Consider the following 19,293-nt stretch of genomic DNA (forward strand, 5'->3'; position numbering starts at 1 on the left):
GCGCTCACACAGTGAACGGGAGGACAGATGGCATCTGGAGGACCAGCAGGCGACTCAAATGCTGCTTGGACTAATGAGGGAGCAAACGGACACGCTCAGGCGCCTTGTGGATGTTCTGCAGGACTGCAGGCAGGAGGACAGAGCCCCCCTGCAGTGTATCTGCAACCGCCCTCCCCCACCACAAAGTCCCATACCCCCCTCACCCAAAATAACAAGAAGGAGGTGTGCCAGGGGCCGTGAAAACTGTCACTCCACCCCAGCAGAGTGCTCAAGTACCAAAAAGATCTCATTCGCTACATTTTGAGAAGTCCTTCCCTTCCTGGATCACCCAAGCCCAAATCCCAGTTTCGTTCCCTCACTGTGTAGTTGATTATTAAAAATAGATTCCTGTTCATTACTGTTTCCGTCATGTTTCTTTACAGAAGACTTTGTGTGAAGGGGGGGGGGGGGGTTGGTAATTGCATAGGATGGTCACCATTACCTGGATACATACACGGGGGCAGGATCTACAGCAGGTCACACACACATAGTGCAGTCACTAGGCACCCTGGTCAGTCTGGGAGGTGTTTTTCATGTTCTGTGCATAGGCAGAAGGTGCCCTGCTCCAGCTATATTTGGAGCTGGGTCTCTTCCCCGCTCCTGCCTGGATCGGGCCCTGGCCCCCACGGGTCTCCCCCCACCGCCCCGCCGCGCTCCGTACCTGCCTGACAGTAGAGCGGCTCTCCGCAGAAATGCTGTCTGGTGCCCCAGGATCCTAGCGCCTGCCATACACAAATGGCAAGGCAGGCTGCCCTTACCCTGCCCTTCCACCATAGCCCTGAGCCTCTCCAATGCCCCAAAACCTCAGCCCCAGCCAGAGCCCTCATCCCCTACAACTCCTCCCCTTCCCACACACCCTCACCCTTCCTACGCCCCCACCCCCAGCCCAGAGCCTGCACCCCTCACCCCTTCCTTCACACCCACCTGTACATCCTGCCCACAGTCCTCCCCCGCCACAAGGCCACATAGCCCCCGCACACAGAGTCCCGAAAAGGAGGGATGGCAGTCTCCGTTGAAACAACCAGTCCGGCACTGCAGACCGCTCTAGGGGCAGGAGCCTGTCATTCCTAGAGTGTAGAAATGGTCTGTACATCACTGCACACCCTACCCACCACAATCTGCATCCCTGTTTCAACCCTTTAATGCGAATTCATTAGTAAAGAAAACGTTGCTAATTAAAAATATTCCATTAACTTTATTTTTAAACATGTGTTGGAAGGGGGGAAACGTGGTGAACGGGGTATGTCACCACAGAAGAAAGTCAACAGTAATTGAAGCAGGGGCAGGTTCAGCTTCTCTGTAAAGAAACTGAACAGTCACAGGTTACCCCGCTTGCTGAGGAACCTAGCTTTCAAAGCCTCCCGGATGCACAGCGCTTCCCGCTGGGCTCTTCTAATTGCATGGGTGTCTGGCTGAGCGTAATCAGCAGCCAGGCGATTTGCCTCAACCTCCCATCCCGCCATAAAGGTCTCCCCCTTGCTCTCACAGAGATTGTGGAGCACACAGCAAGCAGCAATAACAATGGGGATATTGCTTTCGCTGAGATCCGAGCGAGGCAGTAAGCTTCGCCATCTCCCCTTGAGACGTCCGAAAGCACATTCCACCACCATTCTGCACTTGCTCAGCCAGTAGTTGAAGAGCTCCTTGTCACTGTCCAAGGCGCCTGTATAGGGCTTCATGAGCCAGGGCATTAGCGGGTAGGCTGGGTCCCCGAGGATCACTATAGGCATCTCCACATCCCCAACACTTATTTTGTGGTCCGGGAAGAAACTACCTTCCTGCAGGCGTCTAAAGAGACCAGAGTTCCTGAAAACACGCGCGTCATGAACCTTGCCCGGCCACCCGACGTTGATGTTAGTAAAACGTCCCCTATGGTCCACCACTGCTTGCAGCACCATTGAAAAGTAGCCCTTTCGGTTAATATACTGGCTGGCCTGGTGGGCCGGTCCCAGGATAGGGATGTGAGTCCCATCTATAGCCCCATCGCAGTTTGGGAATCCCATCGCTGTGAAGCCATCTATGATGACCTGACATTTCCCAGGGTCACTACCTTTGAGAGCAGTAGCTCAACGATTGCGTTGGCTACTTGCATCACAGCAACTCCCACGGTAGATTTGCCCACGCCAAAGTGGTTCGCTACTGACCGGTAGCTGTCTGGCATTGAAAGTTTCCAGAGGGATATGGCCACTCGCTTCTGCACAGTCAGGGCTGCTCGCATCCGGGTGTCCTTGCGCTTCAGGGCAGGGAACAGCAAGTCACAGAGTTCAAGGAAAGTGCCCTTACGCATCCTGAAGTTTCGCAGCCACTGTGATTCATCCCAGACCTGCAGCACTATGCAGTCCCACCAGTCTGTGCTTGTTTCCTGGGCCCAGAATCGCCGTCCCATAGCATGAACATGACCCTTTGCCACCATGATCTCCACGGCGCGGCGTACCGTGCTTTCTGAGAGGTCTGTGCCACTCTGAGACTTCATGTCCTCACTGCGCTGCCAGAGCCTCCTCGCCCGATTTCTCAGCATCTGACTGTTGAAGAGGTGGACGATAAGGTGCAAGGAGTTGACAATGGCCATAAGTGCAGCGATGATCGCAGTGGGCTCCATGATCGCAGTGGAGTGCTGTGGCGTCCGCGCTGTCACTAACAGGAAAAGTGCGCAAACTGATTTCCCGCCGGCGGGAGTGACGGTTGAATGCTGACAGTTACCCAAGACCACCCTCGACACAGTTTCCCCCCCAGCATGCATTGGGGAGAAATCCCAGAATTCCAATGGGCAGCGGGGAGTGCGGGAACTGTGGGATAGCTTCCCACAGTGCACCGCTTCCAAAGTCGACGCTGGCCCCGTTAGTGTGGAATCACAAAGTCGAATTAGTGTCCTTAGTGTGGATACACAAATTCGACTTCGTAAGGTCGATTCCACAAATTCGAATTAAGTTGTATCGAACTACTCTTGTAGTGTAGACATACCCTTAGATGAGTCATTCTTTAAATCAGAAATGTCTTCTCAACCTTAACTAATAGGGAAGTGCCAGCTCCACTATAAATGAAAGCAACCATCACTAGTATTACAAAGACACAAGGCTCCAAAATAAAAACTGGAGTTCCAGCTAGAGAAGATCCAGATTTTTGATAAATCCATCTGAATGATTTTACCAAATGAATGACTTTCTGTGCTGTATGTAAGCTAACATTTATAGCACTCTCTTACTTCTGAGGTCAAAATTCAATTAGTGCCCCCTGATCTTCTGGGATATTTTAATTGTATTCTCTTTGGTATGAGTTGTAGGAGTTCAGTGGGGGATTTTACCACCATTTTGTAGCATTAATACTGTGAACCCATCTACAGATCTGTAATTTCAGAATCCATTTCTGGTTCTGCTTTCCTATAATTTTTACTCAAATTTTGTTATCATACCTGAAGGCAACAATAATTAGTCTGGAAGGCTTAACTCCAACAATGCTGGTTTAACCCCTGGGGTGCTGCACTGAAAATATATCCAACTACATAGACATGCAAAGGAACAGAAGATCAAATTGTGTGTGACCCCACTGAAACTAACGGAATCACACAAGGTGCAAGTCTGCAGAGAATTTGGCTCACATACTCTATGTCATGAGATGAGATGACAACAGGTAGAGACACCACATCCAATATAAACACAAACTTCCCCATTAAATAGAAATAACAATTTAAAAGTAGAACACTGGTTATCATCCTTTAGGGCAGTTGCTAAGATTGTTCTTTATTATGAATGACATCAGAGTCTAGTTCCAGCTTCACTGCATTCTTTGTGGTAATTTGTGTTGTAATAATTGCTGCTTTAGCACATTTGTAGGTCAGACATAATCTGCTGAATTTGTGTTATCCAATATTCACATAATCAATATGAAGCGCTAACACATACATACAAGATGCATCGAAGATGTACTCCTATTGAAGTTTTTTTAATTACAGACATTTAAAAAACTGCCCCTTCATTTTCCCCAGATTTTCAGATAAATAGGATTTCTGCCTGTTTGCAACAGCAATGACATTTTGAGCACATTCAGATTAAGATTTCGTAAATCAAATCATGGTTTAATGATCCTTTTACATTAAAGTCACCTTCCTTATTTATGTGTCCTCTTAAGAAACTATCACACAAATGGTAATCTTAAACGCGAAGAGGTTTCCTGACTTGCCTGTTGTGCAGTGTTGTAACAGGAAGGGAATAGCATGCTAATCTTTTGCATTAAAGTGGTTTTAATTCATGGGCATTTATTTAGGCACAAAGGGCATGAATCTGCTCCGTGAAAGTCAATGGGAGTTTTGTCATTGACTTCAAAGATATCAGGATTGAGCTTAAATATGGTATTATCATTGAGAATAGCAATAGTGGCTGAGGGTACTTAAAGTAATCGGTAATGGCTGTCCCTGCTTTGATACTAGAGGCAAAGATTGGTAGGCACTAATGTGGTAAACATCAACAAAACAGTTTTAGGGGCTTATATTACTCTGCACATTAATTGGGATGCTATTTTGAACTCTACATTGGGTAGTTTAGAGCTGTAACTGGAAGGTACTATCTAAGATAAAAACTTGGAAATATTTTGATATCAATTTTAAGATAAAAAACACTATCAGATCTCAGCTGTAGAAAGTGTCCATTAAATACTATAGAATTCAAATGGCAAGCATCTATGCACATTCAGTACATACAATATCCAAAGAATACCTAATGAATACATTATGATCAGTATTATTAGATCAAATTCATAATGAATAATTAAAGATTAAAACTTAAAACTTAAAATCAATGGTGTCATTATTTTAAGTGGCCGTCATTATGAATTCATTCAGCATTATTGCTACAGCAGTTATCATAATGCTTTGTGACAAAAACTAAGTAAAGCTTTGAAAAATGCATTTAATTTCTTACACTATGAAACACTATTGTGGACTAATAAACCTGCTAACAGCTTCAATGTACTGCACACCACAGAGAACGAGAGGGTTGATGATGAAAATCTACTGCATACATGATCTAAAACAAAAGCAAAACAATCTGTTAAATGAATACCACCACCATTAAATCTCACGCAGTGGAGCCCATTTTACAAGAGGAGCTGGTAGTGCCACCTAGCGTGACAGTTGCCCAACACTTTCCATTTTAAGACCCCGTTTGCAATTTGTTATTTTGCCAAACTTTAGCCATTTGGTCTGAAATTTCTTGGCAGTACTTTTTACAATTTAAAAAAATATTCCAGCTAAATATTTCTGTCCCCGCCCCTTATTTGTTTTGTGTCACATAATTTGTTGTTTGAGCTGATCAACACCCCTTCATCACTTTTAAATTATTTTGTTCCATAACTGCACCCAGGTTACATCCCCACTAGTACATTTGCAAGCAGTCAAGCTACACAGAAATCCCTATATCCTTTTTAGCTATTTTGACTACATTGTCCATAGTCCAATAATTTAAATTGTTTTTGTACCTGCAGCAGCCAGCACAATTATTTACAGACATATTTATTAGGAAGGGCTCATTTTGTTCAGGCTGTAAAGGCTTCTTGGGGATAAAAGCATATAGTGGTGGTAGTTGTTACTCGATCTCCCTTTTGCATAATTAGTTTTATTATAAAGGTTTTTACTGAGCATGACTGCACCAAGTTATACGACCATAACTGGGTTTCATTATTAAACCAAGCATTCGCTCTTTAACGTTCTAACTTTAACACTGAAACATTTTTGCAACCCCCAACTGTTTAATTCCCTCTCAACTTTGCTGTGTTCATTTGTGCAAAGGCTTTTTTTTTTAACTCTTCACTTTCCTACCTTCAATTTATTTATTAAAACGGACACATTTTTCAGTTGTTTTTTTCAGCTTCTGTAAGCTTCTTTTTTACAGTTATTTCTTAACTTGGTACACTTTGCCTGAAAAGCCATATTCTCTAATTACAGATCTTGTAGGATGGCTGCTTTTTACTTTGGATTTATGCTGATAACAGACAATGTTTTCTTTCAGAAGTTTTAGAATTTTTTTCTATATCGTTTGTTTCCTCCTTTACAACTTTCATTTGTTTTTTACATTCATCCTTCAAAGTGGCATGTTTTGTTTGTAAAGTTTTAGCCACCAGAAATAATACTTGTGAAACTGATGCTTTGATTTGAGCTTTCTTTGCTTTAAGGGGGAAAAAAGCTAGAATTTTTTTTCTTGGCTGCCCATTTTTAGAGAATTTCAGTGACATTTCACAGACCTTTCCTGTGCTCTGACAAGCATTTTTTAATTTAAATGTAATACCACTCTCTGGAGTTCCCTTTTCACCTGGTCCCAGCCTACTTTAGATACTTCCTTGGGAAATCCATAGGGTTCAGCCCTAGATTTAACCCACTTCCCCAGTATGGTACTAACTTCCTCATATTCAAACCCTTCCAATGCCATTTCCTTAATGCTAGGTTGCAACCCTCACACTAAAGGGTATATACATTACCTGCTTCAGATGAGCAACTCTGAGTCATGAGCATCAGTATGTTGGTGATCCCTCAAGGCCTATTCCACTCAATTCCCCAAGAACTCAGTTTGACTCCCCCTCTTCACACAGGTTTTTTTTTTGGCATAATCAAAAAAACAACATGATGATCAAGCTCAAGTGTGTGGGGGTGGGTGGGGCAGGGGTGGGGTTTCTGGGGGGGGGGTCCTCTCTGGGGCCAGAGGGTATATTATGGGGAGGGGGACAAGCTGTCAGCCTCCTCCATCAACCCTGCTTTGCCGCCAGCATTTATATAATGGTAAATATATAAAAAAAAAAAAAATTTTTTTAATTTATAAAGGAGAGGAGAGCTGCTATAAAAGGTGTGAAGGGGTCAACAAGTAGAAAAACTGGTATAGGGTATACTATACATCCACACATCCACACAAACACAACAAACTTTTTTCTTTTCCAATATTACATTTTGGGGGATTGGCTTATTTTCTTTTTTTTTTTTCAGGAACCAATCTCTATCAGAATAATCTTGCCACATATGACTTACTTTTTACATTCTCTTTTATTTTATATTTTTATTATTTATTGTATTGTCCTCCATTCCTTCCTTCCTTTAGCAGTCTTAGCACATTCTGTTCTTCTCCATTCACACCCCCACCCTCTCCTCTCTCTCTCCTCAAATCCTCTCCCCCATGTCATGTCAAATTATTCAGTATTAGCTATAGTTTATATGTATATTTTTTGGCAGTAAATAAAATAAATTAGCAAATTTCTTTAAAAAAATTTTTATAGTTTTTTCAGTGAAGTTTCTAGTGAGTAAGTAGCTACTTGTTGTAGTTATGTTTTTTTTTTCTCTCTTTCTTTTCTCTTCTGTGTTCAAACTTCAAATGTTATGTTATGGTCAAAAAAAAAAATTATTGTCCAAAAAAAATGGAAAAAATGGATAGGCCCATTTCCCTATACATTGTTACCCTAGGGCCTCTTGGCACTAGCCTAGCTGGTGAAAAGAAGCCATAGGGCATAGACAGAACAACCTCTTCCCTCCACCTGGTGATTACTCCCTGTACAAGAGAATATGTACACATGATACAGAGCCAGTCCACCAGTTCTTCACCAATTACAGAGCAGCTCCACACAATGGTGGCGTTCCAGGGTGGGCATGGCTTGGGCAGAGGGGAGGGATGAAGTGTGGGATAGCAGGAGTCTTGGCTGGAGTGTATTCTTACAGTCCAGCAGAGCCCTACAGGTGCCACTGACATAAAGATATCACCTGCACTAGGACAAAACCAACCCCAGAGCTGCTGAACAGTAGAGATACAAGCTGTTTCCTCGGTATCTCTGCACCTAGGGGGACCAGACAGCAAGTGTGAAAAATCAGGACAGGGGGCAGGGGGTAATAGGAGCCTATATAAGAAAAATCCCCAAATATCGGGACTGTACCTTTAAAATCGGGACATCTGGTCACCCTATATGCACCAGTGCTTGCCCCAGAGCAATGTGTCCAGCTCCTCCTCCCAACACAGTCACACTAACCGTGAGGGAAATGATCTTCTCTCCCTCTTTCCAAAGGTGTGAAGAAGACAGGATGTGGTAGCAGCAGAAATCGGCTCTGCTGGTCCTAGGGTGACCAGACAGCAAATGTGAAAAATCAGGACGGGGGTGGGGAGTAATAGGAGCCTATATAAGAAAAAGACCCAAAAATCGGGACTGTCCCTATAAAATCGGGACATCTGGTCACCCTAGCTGGTCCTATACAACATGGGAGTCTCAGTCTAAGCATCCTGCTGGTCTTTCCCTCTGAGGCAGGCAGGTTTTTTTTCTCCACTCTCATCTCATGTTGCCTACGTGAAGTATGTGCACACAGTAGGGAATTCAGCCAGCCTGCTGGATTGCCAGAGTTTTTACTAGACCCTTCCACTTCTCTGCCCTGGGCCAAGAAGAGTAGGAAACACCTGAGGAGCCTGATCTGAGTTGAAGTCAGGCACCCATTGCTGCTGTTTGTGGGTACTAGAAGTAGCTGAAGAGAGCATACTCTGTCCCTTGTTGTAATAGTTAGTCCTACAAATATATCCTAATTTTGATCTCACCTGTGGGAAAGTGGATTAAAGTTTATGAAATGTTCCAATCACGTATAAGGATAAATGCTGATGGGAAAAGGTGCAGAAGGCACAGACAAAAACTGAATTAGTCCAAACAAAGAGGTCTACTGATATGACTAAAGGACTGAACAAAAATAAATGAACCAGAATTAGGATATCAGAATTAGGCCTAATTGGTGGACAAAATAAGGGGATGGGCTATTCAATCCATTTCTCCCTTTTGGCATTCTCAAAAGAAAAGTCTTTTGCGGGGGAGCGGGCAGGGGACAAGAGGTACATTGATATTGACTGATTTAAAGACAAGAGTAGGAAAGCTTGAACTTCACCATCATGACTGCCACCTCCACCATCTCTGAGGACCCTGGGCTCTGCCATGTCACTGTTGGGCCTGATTCCGATCGTGAGAGAGGTCCTGACCAGATTGGGCCAAGAGAAGGACCCAGATGACATCACCAACACTACTAGCTCTGGCTGAATCACAAATACTACCTGGGTTATGAGTTTTTTTCCCTCCATGCCCACTCTTTTCCTTCCCCACCTTTTTTTTTCTTTTCTATCCCTCCTTTTTTTCCTGACTATCTTTACTGAACATAGCCAGCCCCTGCTCAGCCTACATCTGCCTCTGCATCAGCTCACCATCTTGTCATTCTGACAATGTCTAATAGGAGTTTTCTGACTTAGTTGGTCAAGACTATATTTTGCAATACTGCCATGAGTCTGTGATCAAAGATGCTGCTAAAGGCAGTGTCTGGAGCAGCTGGTTCAAGTTTGCCAGATCTCCCAGTGGCTTATAAGACCCTATGGCATGCCTGTGGTTTTCAAGCAATGAGACTGCAAGTGAAAGTTAACACCAGAGAAAGAAGCTGCAGTTTTTAATCTTTGCTGTTCTTTTCTTTCTCGTTTTGTGTGTTTGTTTTTTCTTCCAAGAAATGGAAGTGAACTTGACAACACCACCACCACCACCACCAGCCCATCTCCGTTAATGTCTTCTCTTTTTCCCTTGTAACAGGCTGGCTTGCCTGTGGGCTGGAGAACCTGGGGCTAAATCAGCCCTGATTATAAAATGATCCACTCCTCAGAGGAATCAGGTGATTCTAATATAAAAGGCAGCAGGACATTCCAAGGGATGGAGTGGCTGAGAGAGTAGCTGGACTGGCAGAGGCAATAAGGTGGGGATGGGATGCTCAGGAGAATGTGGAGCTGGAAGAAGAAGCACTTGTGAGAAGCAAGTCAGTCCTTGCAGAGCCCTAGCCAGCTGAAGCCTCTGAGTGGGAGTTAAAAAAGGGAAGATAAGATGAAAATGTGGGTGTTTGTTTTGGACTTTTGAGCATTTTTTTGAGTAAAATAAGTGAATTAAAGGACTGAGCTTAGGTCATTAGAGGCTGAGTTCTTAAAGGGCACCAAGGGGGATGTCCACAGAGGCAGCTCAGGAGGCAGTAAACAGCAAATGTGCAACATCCCCAAAATGGATACTTATTACCACCTTTGATACCACTGAAAACACTGTCAAACAGGGTTGTTGTTGTTTTTATTCCTTTTAGCAACTCTCTCCAGCTAAAGGGAAAGGAAACAAGTGATGCTGTTACAACAAAAGCCTTACTGAATACTTTCTATTTCAAATATTTTAACTTTTTCCCTTATTGTTAATAAAAGGTTACAAATATTTTTAATGTTTGCCATGAGATCTCTGTATATAAAACATGAACCTTGTTTGAAACTGCTTAATGTTGGACATTTTCTGGATCATGTTACACCTTTGAGCCTATATATTTAGGGCCCTACCAAATTCACGGTCCATTTTGGTCAATTTCTCGGTCATATAATTTTTAAAAACATAAATTTCATGATTTCAGATATTTAAATCTGAAATTTCATGGTGTTATAATTTTAGAGGTCCTGACCCAAAAAGGAGTTATGTTTGGGGGAGTTCACAAGGTTATTGTAATACAAGGCATTGTGTTATTCTTACTAATGCACTGCTGCTGGTGGCAGTGCTGTCTTCAGAGCCAGAGAGCGGCAGCTGCTGGCTGGGAGCCCAGCTCTGAAGGCAGAGCTGTCAGCAGCAGCAGCACACAAGTAAGGATGCCATGGTATGGTATTGCCACTCTTTCTTCTGAGCTGCAGCCTGAGCTGCAGTCAGCAGCTGCCAGTCTCTAGCCATCCAGCTCTGCAGACAGCAGTGCAAAAGTAAGGATGACATGGTATGGTATTGCCACCCTTACTTCTGCCCTGCTGCTGGTGGGGCGCTGCCTTCAGAGCTAGGTGCCCAGCCAACAGCCACCACTCTCTGGCCACCCAGCTGTGAAGTCAGCACAGAAGTAAGGGTGGCAATACTGTGACTCCCCCTAAACTAACCTTGCAACCCCCCTGCAACTCCCTTCTGGGTCAGGGCCCCCTATTTGTGAAATGCTGGTCACCCCCAAGAAATCTGTATAGCATAGGGTAAAAGCACACACGAGACAAGATTTCATGGGGGGAGACCAGATTTCATGGTTTGTGATGCTGCCTGGAAACATTATGACAAGGTATCTGTTGAATAAATTTGAGGAAATTTATGACCTGACTGTGTATATCCTACAAACAGAAAAACATGGCTCCACTTGCTGAATAAGTTCTGCCCAGAGTTCCCAGGGAGGCTCTGGCTGCCCAGCCCTTGTGAGGAAGTTTCACCTGCCTTTGGACACCCTCCCTCCCCGGGAGTTCACCCGTCTCTGCTCCAAGCAGCGCTTGGGGATGCAGGGGTGCAGGAGAGCCCAACTTGTGGGGGTGGGGGGAAGACCGTGGAACCCAGCTGCTCTCTGAGGGGACTCAGCTGTGGTGAGCAGATCTCATGTGCATCACTGTCAAGGGGTGGGGGAGTGATTCTGGCAGGCTGTGGAATGCTAGAACCGGTATATAGTTTTCACACCCTGCCTGCCTCTCCAGTCTCCATGTGGGGCTGGCCCTACAGACCCTTATCATGCCCTGTTATTTTTTGCCCCTGTGGCTTTGCGCTGTGGGCAGCTGCCGCTCTTGCCCTATCCTGGTTATGGCCCTGACCCCCACTGCAGGTACCCTCTCTAGCACCCACAACTGTACCATCTAGATTGACCCTCCTCTCAGTTCCCCCACTTCCGGTAGGATCCTCTTTCTGGAAATCCTGAAATATGATAACCCTATACTCATAGCAATAGCCCTGTATGGTGCCTGAAGGAGTTTCCTTTCTGTCTGTACTGTCCTGTGATGGCTCCTCATCACAGCACCTCCTTGAACAACAGCTTCCACAGATGCTCAGCTGTGAGTTTCAGATTTCTAGCAAAACCTGAATCTATTTAGTTTGGCATGGCAGCCTCTAAGTCAATGTCTGTTATAACTAGGGGTGGGTCTGATTGACCCAGTGTGTAGCCAGATTATTCTGAAGCTCAGGGGAGTATCGTATCCAGGGATTTGGTGTCAGCATTAATTATAATGATTGGGTAGTTAAAGAGAGTGGGAGAGAGAATTATTAAAACAGAGACAAACTGTTAATGGAGACACAAGCTTGAGTGGACCTAGCTTTGTAAGCTGACCAGGAGACATTATGGCAATAATTCTGTTATTTAAATCTCACACTGGCTTTATGCTGTTGTCAATTTGAACAGCACTTTATTTCACTGCTACTACTGTGTGTTATAGTTAACCAATTTCTGCACTCTAACCATCCGGCTTGAAAGGGAAGGGCTAACATTGCTGTTCACAAATTTTATTCTTTGGATGAAACTCTTGCCTCTAGGCCCCAAGCAGGGCTACTGCTACTATCTCTCATCATTTAAATCCACCTAACAGTCTCCTGTCCATTTTGGAGAAGATCAGAAAAATCAGATACTGTTGTCTCTTTTGAACTTTAGATTACAAAAAACATGAAGAAACCACATAGGCAATGGGATCCAGATAATTGTTTACTAAATATGCACTAACATGCAAGGCCTGTCTACATACAGACTGCTACAATGACTGGTTTATATTGACTTCTAAACTTAAAACATAGTGAGTGCCTCTAGAGAGCTCAAGCTATGTAATGGGATACTAGCGTACTCCTAAACAATACAGACACTCATTAAGACAACAGGGGAAAGGTGAGTTTAGTAACTCTGGCATGCAGATTCTTTTCTATGGCAATGCTCTGAGTGTAGGACAAAACCAATACCAGTTTTCTGGTTTGCTTCAGTTATGGAGCACTCTAACCCTATCTGCCTCTATCCCACAAAAATCAACTAATACGGCACCACAGATAACTACACAAGTTTACTTCCATGCAGCATAATGCCCACTACCACTACTGGGGACAGTTGTTTTACTCTGACGCAGAGGAAAGAATACTACATTCTGAATAACCAACAGCACTTTCAGCAGCATTTAAGTATTCCTTAAAGTACAGAGCCATCTAAGTACTAAGTAATGTGTGTAGCTGTACGTCAGTGCTTTACTAAACAGCACAGTTCCATTTTGTTTGTGAGATCTATGCATATATCATCAGATCACCTTAAGCATTTTGCCAGAAATCAATCTGGGTAGCTCTCAATTTATAAGTTGGCTACATCCCATGATAATGTGCTATGATGATGAATGGGATTGCTTCATGCTGCACTTGTATGTATAGATGTTTACAATGCAAAACTTTTATGTTGGCAACTGGTGTTCAACTTACTGAACGCAGAGCTGTGTGGGAAACATTTTCTCTTCCCTTGAATAGTTGAGAGTTTTGTTTTTCCCATCTCAAGTCGGGACAAAACCCCCTCAAATATTCATGAACCAAAACCACACTTTTTTTTTCATTTTGGGTCAATTGAAACATTTTGATAATTTTGAAATGTTTCAATTTTGACCTTTAATATTCATTCTAATCTTAACATTTCTAAATAAAAAATCATTTTAAACTGGAAAAACAGAATTTTTCATTTTGACAATGCCAAATCAAAACAGAATTTCTAAACTTCAACAGTTTTTCAAGTTGGAAAATTTGAACCCAGTCCTGTTTCATGATGTTTCAGTCTGAAAAAAATCAATATTTTTCAATTAAAAATTGTTAAAAATATTCCTGACTATCTTTACTGAGCATAGTACTTTCCAACTCTTTTAACTAGGGTGATGAATCCTTTCATAAGAACTAAACTTAATAGTAAAATGCATACTACAAATACATTTGCTGCTAAAGTAAGTCAGACTTTGCCTATTTTTTAAATTCATAAATACTTACAACTGCACAAAGCCCCCTTACATGTATATTGCTAATGAATAGGGGTTTTTTTTGATCCATTAAAAAAATCAATTTTTTATAATGAAGTAATGTTCCCATTTTAATACGTATCATTTAGCTTCTTTTTTTCCTGCTTTATGCCATAGCAGTAGTGCTAAATACTGTCGAGATTTGGTCCAGCTGAAAATAATTATTTGTAGGTAATTAATTCTTGGCACTTGAAATACTTAACTATCTTGCCTGGGAGAGGACTGGCAAAAAGGTCTGGCAGGGCATTCAGACATTATTAAATAGGGAATAAAAGGCTTCCTGTTTGTTTTTCTCCTCAGTAAGCCAGAGTTTATTTTGATAAGCAAGTGATAACTATGGAAATGAGGAGGAATGAGAATACAGTGTGGGGCTCCCATACAATTCATGGGAGGTAGTAGTGACTGGAGTACAATAGTTTTAGGTTTTCACCACTACTAATCTGAGTCAGTTCACTTGATCAAGCCTAGTTGTACAGCTATGTACACTACACTCTGCATATGTGGAAGGATGGATTTACTCCTGGTGTGATGTTTCCTCATTGTATTTGTTATCACTGTCATGATAAGTCATGAAACTGGATCCAGATTGAAACCTGCATTAAGTAAAGGGGTGTTCAGATCCGGGGGGTTGTTGATCTGAGCCCAGATCTAGTTCCTAAAATGCATAGCAGTTTTCATCTTTGCTATATCCCACCCCTCAAATCAGTCAGAGCTGGTTCTGTATCTGCCTTCTCAAGAATTGGTGTCAAGAGCTAGTATTTTTTAGTTTGCATGCATCATTTGTTAAGTTCTTTAAAAAAAATAAAGCAGTACATTCTTCATTGATTTTTAATTAAGCATCATGAGTTCAGCAACTTTGATTATTTTTTTTTTATTTTTGGTCGTTTGTGTTTTAGTATTGTAAAATGACTCAGCAGGCAAGTATTATCAAGTTCATCCTGGTCTACTAAAAGTTTTGTTTAATTAGTTGGGAGTCAAACTAAGGCTATGGCTACACTAGAGAGCTTACATCAGTGCAGCTGCATTGGTGCATGCAGCTGTACAGATATAAACTCTCTAGTGTAGCCATAGCCTCAATTAATTCACCCTCAATGAGCAGTGGTAGCAGCTCTCCAGCCAACATAGAGCTGTCCACACCAGCGCTTTGGTCGGTGTAAGTTATGTCGCTCCGAGGGTGGCTTATTCAAACCCTGACTGATATAAATTGTACCGACATAAGCTCTAATGTTGACATTCCAATTAAGAGCAAAATTAGGCTGTGTCTCTCCGCACAGACAGATGCTGAAAGCAATTGCCTACTAAGACATCCTTTGATATCCATTGGATAAGAATTAAAAACGTATCCTATTTTTACATACAATATATATTTTCATGTGACTGACGTTTTCCTATTCCCGATGCATATTTCCCTAAGATGTGCTCTTGCTTCTTCAATTGCAATGTAAAAGTGTGACTAAAGGTACCTCTTAATTTTTGAATGGAGCATTGTACAGTTGCAATTGTTTGCAAGAGCGAAGCTGAGTGGCCTTTTGCAGGAGTTTTGTTGACAAATATTGTGGGATCAAAAATTGCATATTTGCTTTTCACTGACATTATACAGTAAGTACTGTTAACATTGTTGTGCTGTTTTGCCTGTAAAAATGCATAGACTCAGCCTCCCAAGTCATTGTCTTAAACTGCTGTTCTCAAATAATCCCCCAACACTCCCCTCCCACACACATAGGACTACAAACAAAGTTACCTTGTTTTATATTGCTTGAGCGGGGGAAAAAATGTTGCTGCAGTGAACAATGGAGGGATTTTATTGGTCTGTTTGGGTGAAAGCAGAATGAGAGAAATTGAATATCAGGGAAGTTATCACTCAGCTTAAAATGCATACTTTGTATGTCTGCAGCATGCACATTTTTTGACTGCCTTCTCAAATGATTTTGTGCTCTCTCAGCAAATGCAGGAAATGCCACCTTGCTTGTCTCCTTGCTGTGATCCCATGTGCTAACTAAAGTAGATGGCATTAATTTGAGTTTCAGCACATGAAGTATAAGTAAATCTGGTTAATTTGGGATTTTGCTGTCCATGGTGGCTACAGCATCTCACTTCAGAAGACAAGTTGGTGCTTCTAAGTTTGAGAGGCAGCTCAGCGTGTAGGCCATGCACTGCCTCCAAAGAATTCCCACTATCTTTCAGAAGCAGATAATTATTCACGAGGTTGAGTATACAAGTTGGGAAATTATGACTAGCTATGCAACGGAGTGAGGAGTGGGTATTTTTTGCAGCTAGCTATACCCACTCCTTTTTAGTTGGCATTCTTAAGGAGGAACTGTATGCAGTGAGACCTCCAGATGTTCTAGGACCTCAGGACATCAATTAAGTCATTTCTGAAACCCTGTTTTTCATGTCTAGTCCCTCATCTACTATATATGCATTTGAGATCATATTTCTCTTATCACAGTACAATTATGCTGAAGAGAATGACGAAAAATGCATTTTAATTCAAATCTCCCTCATGGCTTTTAAAAAAACTACTTTTCAGAACATTTATACTGTGATTTGTATGAATTCAGGACTAAATTAACATTGTTCTGTTCCTCTGATTTTAATGATAATGCTTGTCTTGGTTCTGCTTAACTAATTAACATGGTCATTTTTTTAAATAAAGCTTATCTATTGTACCTAAAGGAAAAGTTTCAATAATGTATTTATAAGGAATATGTGAAGGCAAGATCAAATATTAAAATGGTAATTAATTCTAGGCTTTGCAGCTCATGAAATTGTAATTGCATATTAATAACTGCAAGTGGCTTTAGGTCTGATGAAAGAATTCATTTCTGTGATGAAGGGGCATTCCTTTCAGAAGTGATATACTTTTGTTGTGCTGGGGTCAAACTAGCATATGTTGCCTTAATAGCCCTGGGAGCTCACCTATCATTTTAAGTATCTCTCAAGAAGAGATATAGTTTATATATTTTAAAAATCTTGCCATAAGATTTTGCAAGAGCAAAATCATTTATAACACTGGAAAGAGTCCGCTGATCATAAAAACACAAACATAGGACAATTAAAAATGTATTAACAGAAAATACCAAATGCTTACAAGTGTATATCTGGTACTATGGACCCAATCCTGTGAAATCCTTGAAAGAAATTATATTTTAAGGTACATACAAACAAAACCCTAATAGAAAAAAAAATACAAATTTAAATTAATGGACAAAGAGTATACAATCATTCTTATGTACCAGTCCTCTGCATAATGCTGCATGAAATCAAACTCTTAATTTTGTCAAATTCTTTTTAGCTTCTTATTGGATAAGGGTCATAGGACGTTAGACCCCATAGAAGGGACAGCCTTTAAAATGCAGGGTTGGTGGTTTAAACAAGGCTCAGTTGAAAAAGAGTGTAACAATTATTGTTAGAGACATTAAGAAGAAAAATGAGCCGGGGGAGGCATGGGGGGGTGGACAACCAAAGCTAGACATGAAGGTCTACTCATTCTTGGGCTTTTCTACAGAAAGCAAATGAGTGTCACGCTGTATCATGAATTCAAAGAAATCTCACTTCTTATCAGAAGCAGCTAATTACCTGCTGCAAAAGTTGAAAGAAAGGAATATTAAGGCAGGAAATAAAAGCAAAGGGATTAAAAAAAATCCACATCAAGATTCCAGCATAGTATGTAAAAGGAATTTGGGGCCTGACTTGAAAGTTTAGAGCTCTAAAGGAAAAGCTGTTAGTCTCCTTGACAAATTTAGAATACTGGCCCCAGCCAGTCTAAAGAGTGAGACTGGGGTCTTAAATATTTTGGTGAATTACGGAAGTATCATATAGAGAACAAAATAATTAAAGGGCAGTGATGGGGTGTACAAACCCCACACAGGAGAACCAGGGGTTAATGAGAAGTTCTGAGCCCAGGTAGGCCTGCCCAGCCACACCTGCAAAGCCTGCACAAGCTAGAGGCGGAGCTTAAAAGGGGAAACATTGCAGCTCAGAAGAGGACAGGTTGTGGAAGGGAGCAGACCTCTGCTACAATAAATAAATAAATAAATTAAATAAAAACCCTACAAAACCGAGATGGGTGACTGGCTGAGAAGGACAGAGAATATTGGTGGTTCTGTAACTAACTCCATGGGAAAAAGGGAAACGCGGGTAGGAAGTGGTCCAGGGGAGCAGCTGCGTAGCACCCCAAGGTAGAAAACATGGCTGCCCACCAATGGGCCCTGGATCAGAACCCAGGAGAGATGGTATGCTCAGGCTCTCCCAAAAGATGGGACAGCAACAGAAGCCTTTACCTTGGGTGGGAAAACCCTGACTGTTCAAGTGTCCAGACCTCGAAGTCCCTGCACTAAGGCGAAAGCCCAGAAGCCCTTGGGGGAGCTGTAGAACTGGACTATAAATGAAAAGGGGCAACCACTTGCTGCATTTCTGCCTGATCACTAGGCTGCACTGATAGTGAGCTTACAGGGGCTTATTTGCGAAAATACAGTTATAAAGAAAAAGTAACCTTTACATCAAACTTAAACATTGGAATGGTAGTTGAATGGATGATTTGCCTTCAAAGGCTCATCATCTACAGAGGACCATTGCAACAGCCAGAGTGACCATGGTTGATGGCCCCAGGCATCAGAGTGAAGTTTCCAGGTCCGACTGAATCCTGAAAATCTGAGAGGAAGCTCCATGGATGACTCCAGGTAGGGTCAAGGTGTGCACCTCTTTGTGTGTCAAGGGAGAGTTTGAAGCACATTGTGTTGAGGTATTTTTATGTATTCTGGCAACATGGCTGTGGAGCATGCAATGCCACTTTTATATTTAGTGATGCCTTCCCTTAGGACTCCCCTATTCAGAATGATGACTATTACAAGACATGGGTTGAAGCCGTTTAAAGAAAAAACAAATACATCTCTCAGAGAGCCAATCAAACTATTTCTTACAAATTAGTTAATAAAATTTGGCCTTTTTTGTGTTTGGGTTATCCATGCAGTAATTATGGGTGAAATACTAGCACCATTGAAGTCAGTGTGACTTATTAATTTTTCATGAATAATTTTTTCAAACATATGAGCCTGTGGGTTGTTTATGAACTGGTCAAAGTGACTGAGCTCGTAGTAGTCAATATTAGGGGTAGTTTAAAAAAGGATTTCTCCCCATCACAGGAAATTCCTAACAATTCTGCCCCCCTCCCCTAAAAAAAATTCTCACAAAAAAGTTGTTTTGTATACTGTCTCTCCTAAAAAAGGAAACACTTCAAAAACATTATTTTAAAAGCCATTTTCATTGAGAAATACTTTGCTAATAAATTTGTAACCAGCTTTAATTGATATTTAGAATTTGCTCCAAGTCTATTGTCCTCACTAGGTTGGAAGACTAATTTACATTTCTGGGTCGCTATATTTAGTTTTGGACGACTAACTAATGCTTACAGTTGCCCTAACCATAGGTGCAGACTAGGAGAAGTTCAGAA

At 42.0% G+C, this 19,293-nt stretch overlaps 1 long non-coding RNA gene across 2 annotated transcripts in view; it reads right to left on the reverse strand.

The window, feature by feature from the left end:
- LOC120380156 overlaps nucleotides 1-19,293 on the reverse strand; it is a 164,515-nt gene that overhangs the window by 28,116 nt on the left and 117,106 nt on the right. Inside the window, exon 5 of one of the 2 annotated variants that reach the window (XR_005587639.1) lies at nucleotides 4,983-5,057. This is a non-coding gene — a long non-coding RNA (uncharacterized LOC120380156). Of the gene's footprint in view, nucleotides 1-4,982; nucleotides 5,058-15,587; nucleotides 15,651-19,293 lie in introns of those variants that run through there. The other variant, XR_005587642.1, reaches the window with a different exon arrangement.

The sequence above is a fragment of the Mauremys reevesii genome, linkage group 1, assembly GCF_016161935.1.
Source record: "Mauremys reevesii isolate NIE-2019 linkage group 1, ASM1616193v1, whole genome shotgun sequence".
Taxonomy (NCBI): domain Eukaryota; kingdom Metazoa; phylum Chordata; order Testudines; family Geoemydidae; genus Mauremys; species Mauremys reevesii.